The following is a 9,321-nucleotide window of genomic DNA, read 5'->3' as shown; positions in this document are numbered from 1 at the left end:
CCCCCCCCCCGTGCTGAGTGATGCTGCTCAAGCCCCAGCTCTCTGTGTGCATCTGCTCCCTGAGGAGGAATCACAGAGCTGGCCCAGCCAGCACCTGGGCCTCCTGGAAGCTGCTTACTCATGCATCTGCTGAGTCCAGCCCTGGGCTCTCCGTTCCCATCATATAAATACAGCATTGTACTTGCAAAGACCTATTGCACAAGAGAGCAGGGTATGTTTCAACGTATCCCTGAGACAGGTTCCCTTGGCTGCAGTACCACGTGATGCCCATTCCCAGGGTGACACCGTGCCCTTTCCAGCTCTGAGACCCAGCCGCTCGGCACCCAAACTTGCCTGACTTGTTCTGGGAGAGCAGGAGGAGATGTGGGTCCCATCCTCCCCGTCCCCTCACCCCCAGCGCTGCCCCTGGGGCAGTGTTGTGAACTGAAATACACTGGTTTCTGCTGCTGCAGAGGAACATCAGGTGTGGGAAATCTGGCTCGGGGACAAGTTTCACCACGAGTCACTGAGCCAGGCTTTTCTTTCCCATGAGATAATCTTGGGCGGGGCAGACAATCGCTTTAAATTAAAATACAATGAAAATACATGGGCTTCCCAGGGTTTAGGGTAAATCTCTCTTTCCTTGTTTTCTCAGAAAGCGAGCCAGGCTCTGCTGCAACCTCCCGCAGGCCTGTGGTGTGGAGGACAGCACTACACAGAGGAGCCAGGCTGAGGCTGTGTGCCCACTGCCCCTGCAGCCAGCGGCTGGTGGCAGGAGGCATCCTGCAAGGCCAGGACCATGCTGGGACAGCTCAGCCTACTGTGGAGGCACCTCTGTGGCCCTGCAGAGGAGGAGGGACATGGCAAGCGGGGCTGCTGAATCCCCTTCTTGCAGCATGCCCCTCGTGTGGGTGTCCTGTAGGCCATGTGGCCACTGGCATGGTGGAGCCGCTCCTCAGCCATGAGCAGAGCCAGGCTGGGCAGAAGGAAGTCATGGGCTGAGGACTACCGCCGTGGTGTTGTCACTTTGTGGGTTTTGCTATGTTGAGACCCCCAGCCCTGGAGCCTGCATTGCTTTCCTATCCAGTGGCATATGCTGCAGCAGGGCCCATCGTGAGAGGACTCAGCTCTTCTGGCAGAGGTTGGGTCCCTGCGGGGTGAGATGGGAAAGAGAGGCTGGGAAAATGCTGCTTGAGCAGCACAGATGAGCTTGAGGCAGTATTGCCGAGCATGGGCTGTTCTCCTGCTGGGAGCCATGGGTCCCTGCAGCAGTCTGGGAGGCAGGAGGAGCACCAGGGCATGGGCAGAGCTTCAGAAAGTGCGCATTCATCTTCCCTGCCAGTAAGGCAGAAAGCGCCCGGGGTAGGATGATGACGCACTGCACACCTGAGATCGTTTTCATGGGAATAGACCCGTGAGAGACAGCGAGAGGAAGAGCCAGGGAAACTCTCCCAGCACTTCAGCCGGTGTCAGCATTCACAGAGCAGATTTCACAAGATAAACAAAAGCCTTTAATAACCACACTGGAGAGAGGCTTTGAAACCCTGTGCAATCCCTGCCAGGAGAGCAGAGCAGCAGAGTCCTTGTGCAGCTCTGGGGCCACCACCAGCAAGAGCCTGGGTGGCCATGGGGAAAAAGGCCCTGCAAACACCCAAACATGCAGATCCCAGTGTGGGTACCCAAGCTGTGCTCTCAGCCGTGGGTGCTAACATGCACAGTGCTATATATAGCGCTGATGAATATTCATGCCCTGTGCTAAGGGGTTTTAATAAGATGGAGCAGATGAAAGATGTCATCCACCCTGGAATATTATCTGAGCAGCAGCGTGTAATCTGAAGGGAGGGGAAGTGAGGATGTATTACGCTGTGATATCTTCAGTAGGATTTTTGTTTTCTGCAAGCCAAATAGATTTGTAGAATTACAAGTTATTAGCATATAACTGAAAAATCTTAAACGTACAAGACTCCTGTCAAAAGACGCTAAACCTGGAACACAGGGATTATGTACTAATCAGCAAAATGCACCTATACCCTGGGAGGGGCATCCTGAAACATCTGGTTAGCTGCCCTAGAGTACCAGTAAGAACAGGGGAACAGAGCTCCTGCCCCTTCCTTACCATGGGTTTATTGCCTGTCTCCAGACATCTCTTTTCAGATGATAAAGGCACTGCAGTAGGTGCTGGGAGAGAAGAAAAGTCTAAATCTGCTTTTAGTCATCAGAAATTTGGAAGTGCTAACTCAGGCTTTAGCATCATTCCTCTGTGTGGCTTTGGACAAACAACTTTCCCTTTTCCAGCTGAAAAAGGGAGCTCCCTCCCCTCCATGGTGTGTGATAATGGTTCATTAACTGGTCTTCACAGGGTGCCAAAGCACATGAAGGGTTAGTGCCAGAAACATCACGCATTTCTTCTCACATTCCTCAAAATGGGACAAAGGCCCTGAGATGTGTCTGGACACTGCCAATCCATAATTGTCTTTCATGAATTTAGTAGATCTGGGAAACCAAAAACTGATCACAACTCCAGCTCTTGGGTTCAGGTAATCAAGGAAGAAATGGAGAATTCATTTAGAGCAAACAACTCCAACCTTCAGAGGTGGTGAAGGAAACCTGAAACTGCATGTTCTGGAAAACAGGGAATGTTCTGAGCAGGGAACAACACAGTCCAGAGCCCAGCCTTCCTTGCGTCTTGTCCAGGTGGTCAGCTGGTGAAGGGATAGCTTGTTTCTGCTAAGTGCTGAGCTCACTGATGCTGCCCTTCAATATCTCATTGGCACCCACTGTAAATCTTTGGCCGCAGCTGTGGTCCAAATAATTACAGAAGGGAAGAGGGGCCAGAATGAACATTCCAAATATGACTCCACACTGAGCATTAGCTGCTCTTCCCCAGCCTCCTCTCCATGCTTGAAGGAGCGTAACAGTAGGAAGAGACCAAGTCCGGCTCTCAACCCTCTGTCCTAGAGCATGGCTTTATTGGTAATTAAAAACTACATCTCAGCTTAATTTTCTTCCCACACTTGGCTGTACTCTATCTTACCCCCATCTCAAAGAGACATGTCAGTCCTTTCATATCCTCACTGGAGTTCACAGAGGTTTGCCAGCATTAATCAGAGACAATTACCTCTACATCTTTAGGCAGGGATATCAGACCTGAGCCGAGGGTGACTCACTGCAAGATCACTTCCCCCTGTGAGGTTATTCCAGACATCTCTTGTGCCCAGAAACCTCAGTGCCTTTGGTCATTCCACACTTGGGAAACTCTCCAGGCATGGAGCAAGTCCCAGCTACTACCCAGTCCCCTCTATTTCACATCCCTGTCTTTTCACCTCACCTGGTGGAACTGAGAATAAAGTTACGGGCTGGTTGGCCAGGCAGTTTCACTTTTTTTTTTTTTAGATGAGCTTTTTCCAATGAATTTTGGGGTAAAACAGTACTGTTTTGGTGAGAATCTGACGCAATGCAGACAGGGCTGATAGACCACAGATCCATTCTCAGTGTGGATGAACCGTGGAGCAACCCAACCACACTGACCACTTCTGACTTAGACATCTCCAGGATTCCCACCTTCCTGATGAGAAGAAATGAGCCACACCTTCAGCTCTTGCAGCTCTGAGCCTAGATGCCACTGCTTCTCTCTTTCTCCTCTTCCCCTCCAAGCAGTCCACCAGTCGGGATAGATTTCTGTTATTTAGTGACAATTTGAAGGTGCTGCCTGTAGCTCTGCCTTCAGGGTGCAGATACACTGGGCTCCTATTCTGGGTCTGCGCTGGGAACGGAAGCAATTGACTGAAAATAAATCATGTCTCAGCAAATACATGGCAGTAATTAAGGGATAATCTAATTCAAAAAGTTTTACAGCCTCTCCAGGCCACCACAGCAGAGGTTAAGCCTGTCTCGTCAGTGCTGACTGAATGGAATATGACTGATTTATGCAAAACATTTCTCTGCAAAACTGATATGGCTCTGGCTGTAAAGGGGCTGCCCAGTCATACTGTTGATCACTGACTGCCAGGGTGCAGCAAGAGCAGCACGGTGAACACTCTGAGATGCCAAAGCCTGGCCAGGTGGTGGGTCATGGCCCAGAGTTGTCTACATCCTGCTGAGAGCAGAAAGGCCATGAGTCTCAATATGTGAGCAGCAAGGGAAGGCAGGAAAATGAGGCAAAAACACAGGTGCCTCCTGCACACTCACTCAGGACAAGTTGGCTAGCACTTTCCTTTTTGATAAGACTGGTTTTCATCTTCTTAAACAATTCCTGTTCTTGAAAGATGGACAATAGCCTCCTTACTGGTAGGAATTACCTCTGTGCTATGAAGAGGACAGTGACACAAAAAGCAGGCTTGTCTGACAGGGCAAGCCTTTCCATCATAGCAAATCTCTGTGGTACATAACACACTGCAACACTGTTTTGGTCCCCATTGTTCCTTTGCATAAAAGTCTTTGAACTAGAGTTAGTAATTATGGGAGCCACGCTGTAGACAGCTCCTCAGCCACAGATACATTTATCAGCAGAGCATCAACCTGCCTGACTTCCCAGAGGTGGAGATGGCATGGGGTCATGCTTGCGTCAGCTCATCAGCCCTGCAGAGCTGGGATGATCTCTTGCTTTTGTCTCTGTGAAGCAGTCAGCATCAGTGGAGTTCCCATTACTGATTTAGATAGTTGCCTAGATTCAGCAGGGACAACACGCCAGGCTTTAAAGGCATTGTAAAGGTGTGGGAGTACTTCCTGCCACTTTTAGGAGTTTGAAAACAAGGGGGCTTTTAAGTTTAATGAGAAAACAGATCTAGCTAGGCTAAAATACATGTTGTCATGAAAACACAAAGGTTTGCTTTCCTCTCACCCTCTCTGAACTTTGGCTGAGTGCTGCTGGCAGATGAGTGACTTAGAAACTGTCACTGGCCACTGCAAATCCTCTTAAACATTTACCCTCAGGTGGGACAAACAGGGATGCTCGGGCAGCAGGACAGTCTTTCTGATGTGCCCTGGGGTGAACCAGTAAGTCTCAGCCTCCCCAAACACCCTAGCAGTTTCTGAAATCTCTCTTGTTACATCTTTTTGCTAATCCTATGGGGCTATAAAATCCAGTGCTCTAACCATCAGATATGTGAATTGCTACAGTTTGGGGCAAACTGCATGGGGATCTTGAAAGGTAACCACTGATTAGCCTTCTCACTGGGTTCTGAGTTTTCTCTTGCTGGAGGAGAAAGGGAACTTTTTAAGGAAAAGAACAGTTTTTGACGCAAATTAAATGAGTACGGACCAGACAAAATGGAAGGCAGGTTGGAAAGGAGAAGATGATTTCTTGGTCACAAAGCCTGCAGGTTTTGGAGAGGATTTCAGCCAGAATACTGTGAGGACAAGCCCCTCCTCTTGAAGACAGGGCATGTCTTGTTTATGAAAACTAACAGACAACAAGTTGTAAAAAATAGAAGGTAAGTGGACATGAGATAGGAGGCCCCTTCCAGCCCTGCGTGCAAAAGCAGTTTCAAAGGGCTGCCATACCTTACAGTTACCACCAGGCTGGGGACAGTTCCTGAGCTTTGCCCAGCTCCAGCACTCATTTCCACAAGAAATGTGAACCGTTCTATGTGCAATGTGTGTTACTCCTCTCTAACTGCGTCGCAGACAAGCATAGACTTGGTCAGGAACCGAACACAGTTTATCTCATTGCTAGCTCCCAGTAGCCAGTTTTAAGAAGCATCGTAGCAGCATCTTAAGTAGGAATTGGGCCTCCCAGCCATCACTTTTTTCCTGGAAAAGCTGAGCAAACAGCTAGTTCCCCTACTACAAGGTTTGAGACAAGGACTCTGCCCCCATCAGAGTCTGAGAACACAAAAATTGGCCCCAGACACTGGGATGGGAGCACAGCACTCCAGCGGACAGCCCCAAAGCCATGGCATGAAGGCAGCAGGATTTTTGGTTGTGGAGAGGTGGCCAGCTGAGCTCTGAACACAGCAAAGCAGATTTTGGTTTCGGTCTCTGCTCCCAGGAGATGAAAGGTACCTAAGAGAGGAGTTTGGTGGTTCCGTGTTTACGTGTGGGTCTGAGCAGCTGCAGGGCAGGGTAACCTGTGACAGCTGGCAGAGAACAAAAGCCACGTGACAGCTCAGCAGCACCCACAGCTGCCTTCTTTATTTCCCACATTCAGGCTCAAGCATAATCCCAAATCAACATCAAATTTCACCAAAATCAAGCAGAGCTCCCCACGGGGGCTTTCTGCCATCCCTGCATCAGAGTGGCAGTAACACTCGGAGGGATGTGGTGAGGTTTTGTGAGGAAAGTCACCTTTAGGCTTCATCAGCTTTGCTGTAAAGCACCATTGACCTGGGTGAGAAGTCAGCTGAGTCACTTTTACCTCCACACAGCTGCTGGGCATCACCCACCTGTAGGAGCTTGAGTGCAGGCCTCACTTAGATAGGGACATTTCCTTATCAGAATTTGGCTGTAAGACTGAAGATGCTCCTCTTGTAATTAGAGGCACATTTTCATTCATTAGGACTCCCATGATGCTTTCTGCCAAGCAGAAGCATCCCGCATGAGGCATTGCACAGTGCCAAAATCTCCTCAGTGGTCCAGAAATGTCTTACCACTTCCTTTCCTGGCATCATTATGCCCAGTGCAGAAAGGGTCCGGGGGATGTTCAGAGACACACACTTTCTGTGTGACCAGAGAATGATGCTCTCTGGCTGCCTGGTGCTGTTATGGTTGGGTTGTACCACATGGTTCCAGATATCTTGCAACACGTATCAGAAGTCCCACCCACCTGTAAAGCAAAAAAAAAGGCACAAAAGGAGGGAGTGCTGAGAGTCAAACAAAGGTAGAGTTTATGGGAAAGTGGAGTTGGGGGGGCAGGCACAAGGAATAGGAAGTCAGGCTTTGAGCAAGCCCCATCAAGCCACAGGGACCTGCTCTACCTGCCCTCCATGTGACCGCAGCCCTGCCTGCCCGCTGCAGGAGGAAAGCAGTGCGGCAAGAAGGACTCTGCTGGTTGGGATGTTCCTGTAGAGCTGATGTGCCTGGCGGTGAGCATGTCAGCTGGCCACAGCCTTGCTGAATGCACATGTGTGAGCATCAGGTGGCTCTGGAGAGGAAGCAAATATTTATGGGTGATGTTGCCTACCGGGTTTAGGAAGCTGGCTGTGGGATGGTGACACAAGAGAGCTCAGTCATCTCTGATCTACAGGTGCATCTGGTTGCTGAAAGAGACCAGGCATATTCACAACTCATCACAGCTTATCCTCCATTCCCCTTCTTATAGAAAGGAACAACACCCCCCTATGTAGAGCATCTGCCTTTCTCCGGGCCTACTGAGCACAAGCACGTGGCCAAGCTCTGAGCTCAGTGACAAGAGTCAACACTCAACAAAAAGCAAGCACTTGGGCACACCAGCCCTTCTCTATTTCAGAGCAGAAGCAGCAGACTCCAAAGGCAGCTGCAAACTGAGTTGAACCATTCTGTGTTTTGTTAGAATCATAGAATTGTAGAATCACCAAGGTTGGAAAAGACCTCTAAGATCATCCAGTCCGGCCATCCACCTATTAACAATATTTCCCACTAAACCTTGTCCCTCTGTACAACATCTACACATTTCTTGAATGCTTCCATCAATGAGACCATCCAATGAAGAAAAATCACTAGGAGCTCTACAGTAGAAAAGGTGTTTCTTGGAATGAGCCAGGTGAAACAGTGACCTCTGGGGAAGGACAAGCACCCTGTGCTCCCTGCTGTCCTCTTTTCCCAGTTACTGCTCCCGAGTCAATGTCCCAGGGCACACCCAGCTGGGCAGTCCTCATCCCAACAACTCAAGTCAGCTGTACAAGATAGGCAGCTCCTTTATGCCCTAAATGCAGGTCCTGCTCAAGCCCTCACCCTGCACTGTCCCAGCCAGCTGCCTTCTGCTGCAGCAGGCCCCGCTGCAAGGGGGAACCTACAGATTTATATGTGTTGCTCACCACCACCGCTCCCTGCCTCCTTCCTCACGGCCTGCTTGCAGAGAGCTGTAAGAAGATTTTCCAGCCCACAGCCAGTTAATCATCCACAATTAGCATAAACCCAATGCAGCAGCACGGGAATAAATGAAAGCTGGGAAAGCCCCCTTTTCCCAGCAGCAGGATGAGGCAATTTACAGAGGGCCCGGAGGTGCGGGGAAGAAGAGCCTTTCATGAGGTTGCAAGTCCATGTGAAAGGCTGGGTAAGGGCAGTCCAGGGCAGCACTCCCTCAGCCCCAGCTGGGTTAGCCACCCCCAAAGACACCACTGCGGTTTCTGTTTTTACAGGAGCCCAGAAGGTCTCCTGCCATCCTGCACTTAGTTGGTGCCCCAGGTGCTAGCTCAAGGAGTGGCAGTAGTGGGAAAGGCGTCCCTGTCAAGTGGAAGGCTTTTTGCCAGTAAGTTGGGGGGAATTCTAACAGAAAGAAAACAGGGGATTACCCCTTTGTTCGGCTCTCTCAGATCCGCTCCTTCCATCTGCAGCCTTGTGGGAAAAGAAGGGCCTAGTGGTGAAAAATACCAATGAAAACAAATAGGTATTTTCTCAGTGCTCAGGCTTCCGTCTGTACCTCACCCTGCTGCCCTAGGGTTGGCCAGTAGAGGAAGTTTCCCTCTGTTAGTGTTCAAAAGGCAGTATCTGGCTTCACGGTGATATGCAAGCTCACTCATTTTCCTGGTGGCCAGGTGTCATGGGATTACAGCCTTGTGTGCCTCGTAGTGCAACAGGAATGCAGCAGAAAAGGAAGAAGATAAAGTCTTGCTGGCTGCGAACATGCATGTGTAAATTGATGGGGAAAGTGATGGTGGGCACACGTGTTGTGCCAGCTCTTCCCTCTATTTGCAGTCCTGTTCTCTGAGCAGGTCCTGTCTCCAAACCGTCTCTTAGCAGCTGAACAGGGAGATAAGGGACAGGTGTGTGGAAATGGTATGGCTGAGCAGCAGTGGGGTGGTGAGGGACCAGTCAGCAGAAGACATGGTGGGAAGAGGCAATTCCTGCACACATTTGTTGTGCATTTAAAACAGATTAACTTGGGCTTCAGGGAAAGGTAGAAAGATCTCCCCCTTTCCCAAAATACAAGGGCAAGAAGGAAAGGAAGGTTTGTTGATGGGGTGTTCTGCAGCATGAGCAGGGATAGTTTCTAAATATGAGAGAGAACCAGTTCAAACTGGTTTAACTTTGTGCACCAAAAACCTCTAGTGAGGGCATTAGAACAGCAGCACTGCATAGAATCATAGAATGGCTTGGGTTGGAAGGGATCCCAGGGATCATCCAGTTCCAACCACCCTGCCACTGGCAGGGCCACCAACCTCCAGATCCGGTACTAGAGCAGGGTGCCCAAGGCCCCATCCAACC

The sequence above is a fragment of the Numida meleagris genome, chromosome 6 (assembly GCF_002078875.1).
Source record: "Numida meleagris isolate 19003 breed g44 Domestic line chromosome 6, NumMel1.0, whole genome shotgun sequence".
Classification (NCBI taxonomy): Eukaryota; Metazoa; Chordata; class Aves; order Galliformes; family Numididae; genus Numida; species Numida meleagris.
The sequence above is the reverse complement of the archived record's forward strand: the minus strand, read 5'-3'. Positions refer to the sequence as shown.